This window comes from Vulpes lagopus, chromosome 7 (genome assembly GCF_018345385.1).
Source record: "Vulpes lagopus strain Blue_001 chromosome 7, ASM1834538v1, whole genome shotgun sequence".
NCBI classification, from domain to species: Eukaryota; Metazoa; Chordata; class Mammalia; order Carnivora; family Canidae; genus Vulpes; species Vulpes lagopus.
The window spans coordinates 79723383-79726352 of record NC_054830.1 but is presented as its reverse complement, the minus strand read 5'-3'; the positions used below and the strand labels follow the sequence as shown (position 1 = coordinate 79726352).

General features: G+C 53.6%; 1 non-coding gene across 1 annotated transcript; it reads right to left on the bottom strand.

Annotated features, from left to right (window-relative positions):
* Positions 1-494: 494 nt before the first annotated feature.
* Positions 495-602, bottom strand: LOC121496330. Its single transcript, XR_005989162.1, has one exon. It is a non-coding gene; the product is annotated as a U6 spliceosomal RNA (small nuclear RNA).
* Between the last annotated feature and the right edge of the window lie 2368 nt (positions 603-2970).

Genomic DNA, 2970 nt, shown 5'->3' with positions numbered 1-2970 from the left:
TCACCCTCCGACGTAGCTGCCGTTATTGTTCCTGTTCGATAGATAAAGAAATTGAGGCACAGGGAGGGTAGGAAACTTGTGCAAAGTCACACAGCTAGTAAGTGGTGGAGATGGGATTTGAATTTGTTCCTTTTCTTTTGAGATTTATTTTTTTACTTGGCAGAGAAAGAGAAAGAGAGATCGAGAGAGCACAAGCAGGGCGGGGAGGCAAGAGGGTGAGGGAGAAGCAGGCTTCCCGCTGAGAGGGAGCCAGGCACTGGGCTTGGTCCCAGGACCCTGGGATCATGAGCTGAGCCGAGGGCACATGCTTAACCGACTGAGGCCCCCGGGAGCCCCTGAACTTGGGTTCTTAGTCGCTGTATTCTATGGGCTCCTTGGGAGCCTGTGAGCAACCCTGAGGCAGGGTGGGTCTCTCACATGACTCGATGCCTCAGTGTCTCTCCCACCCAGGGCCTGACACAGAGAAGGGATTCATGAAATGTTTTCGCTTTTTTTAAAATATGGAACGCTTCACGAATTTGTGTGTCATCCTTCTTTGCGCAGGGGCCATGCTAATCTCTGTATCGTTTCAATTTTAGTGGATGCGCTGCCAAAGCCAGCGTGGATTCATGAAATGTTTACTGAAGGAATGGAAAGCCCAGCTTGGTGGGGTGCTCCTGCCTCTGGACTGGCCAGCTCCTCACTGTCTCACAAGGTGAGACATTATTATTATTCTTACACGTGTTTCCTGACCTGCCAGGCTCTATCCTAGCCCTGGGGGTACAGTGGTGGATGGGCCAGTCTCTGCTTCTGTGGAGGCAGGTGGGGTACAGGTGGGTTAGCTCATAATAAAGGGGTGTGGCAAGTGCAGAGATGGGAGCACTCTGGGTGCTGCAAGAGGGTCATCTGACCCAGCCTAGAAGGGGCAGCCAGGCAAGAGGACAGTGGGGAGAGGATAGGCACATCACATGGAAGGGATGGCATCAACGAAGGTCTGGGTTGGGACCACAGTGTGGGTGAGTGGGATCCACACGAGTTGAAGCTGCTGGGGGATAAAGTTCAGGGCTGGGAGTGGTAGGGGACACCCAAGACTGTCAAGGGGAGCGAGGTTTTAGGAAGCTGGGTCTAGAGAGACAGGAGCACAGGAGGTCAGCAAGGAGAAGGGAATTTGGGCAGTGGCTGTGGTGGGGGGAAGGAGGAGGGCTGACTTTGGCCTGGCTTGACCTATAACTATGTTTGTTGCTTCCCCAACCCCTGCCCGTGCCAGGGCAAGTTTTACAGTTGTCAGTGAGCTCTGGCAAGGGGGCCAAAGCCACAGATTTGAGACCCACAACCAGCGCTTGCCTTTCAGACCCTCTTGCCTGATGAGAGGAGCAGCTCTTCTCTCAAGGATCTTGACACCTCCTTGCCTTTGTCTATCCCAGGTGACTTCTGAAGGGAGTGCTCTGAGGGTGGGGCGGGGGACGGGAGCAGCCCAAGACAGTCAAGATTATCTCTGCCACCAGACTGACCTGGGTTTCAATCTCAGTCCCACCACCTAGAAGCTATGTGACCTCGGAGAGGTCATGTCACCTTTCTGAGACTGTTTTCTTACCTGAAGTGGGGTGTGTGTGTGTGTGTGTGTGTGTGATAATGATGCAGCTCTTACAGCAGTTGTGTGTGTGTGTGGGGGGCTTCCATGAGCTCTATCTGGAAAGTGTCTGGCATGGTTACAGGTCACTCTCCCCAGACCTTTGTCATCTTCTCTTTTTGTTGCGGCCAGCACATAGTAGGTGCTCAGCAAGCAATTAAGAGATTGCAAAGGGACGCTGGCTGGCTGAGTTCCTACAGGCAGACAATCCAGGGTGACTGGGGTTTCTGAGGAGGGAGGATGCTGTAGGGTTGTCCGTCCCTCGGCAGTTCCTCCCAGTCTGTCTTCCAGAGTGGGGTCTTCGGGGTGGGGGCTGGTCCCATCTACCCCTCTGTGGTCCAGCTGCCCACTCCTTCCCCAGCAATTGTGTGGGGAGGGAGGCAAGGTTCTATGCACTTCCATTCTACAGCAAGAGGAAGCAGAGGTCCTTGGAGGCAATGAGACTTGATGAACTTTTCTCCGGAGGCAAGAGGGAGATCTGGGTTCCTCTGTGGGGATCACAAAGGACCCTGAAGTCTCCCAGCAGGGCAGCACACAGAGGATGGGTGTACAAAGGGAGCACTCCTGCCATCTCTAGTGAGGGATTCAGGGCTCAGGTGAGGAGAACTTTGCTTGAGATGACCGAGAGCTCCCTGCTTCTCAGCACGCTGCCATCCTGGGGAGGGAGGAAGCCCAGGCCCTGACTACACAGCTGGCCTGAGTGCATGTGAGCTCCCAGAATAGCAAGAAGAGCAGGATGACTGGCTTGCTCAGGACCTGGTTGCTGAGGATGGTGCCTGATTCCAGCTGCTGGGCATCCCTGGGGATTGGGTAACCTTGAAGACTGAGAAACAGGGCTCAACAACAGAATGGAGGCACATGTACACATGGGAGGGGCTGTATCTCCCCAAATTCTTTGAGAGGAGGAGAGTATGCAGCTGGCCCTGGGTCCTGCCAGCCAGGAGGGGAAGCCTGGTCAGAGAGGAATGACCCAGGGATGGTCCACCCCAAGGTCCTCCCTGAGATCTGAACTGGAAACTGCCTCTGCTGAATCTATCTGACTTATCTATCTACCCACAATTAGTTATTCCCACAATAATTGTTAACAGGATGAGCCAAGCCCTGTTTATCATTTATATAATCAATCCAGTCAATCCTCATTTTACAGAAGGGCAAACTGAGGCATACAAGTATTAAATAGTTCAAGGTTGCACAGCCCACAGGTGGCAGGGTTGGGATTTGGAGTCCCTCCTAACACACACAGGGTCACTCGCTCCCATCCCCCTGTCACAGAGGGCCACGTGGATCACACAGAGCTCTTGTCTTCAGGCAGCTCATCGCCTGTTAGGGGGCTAAGAGAGGAACAGGTAAAGTATTGTGGG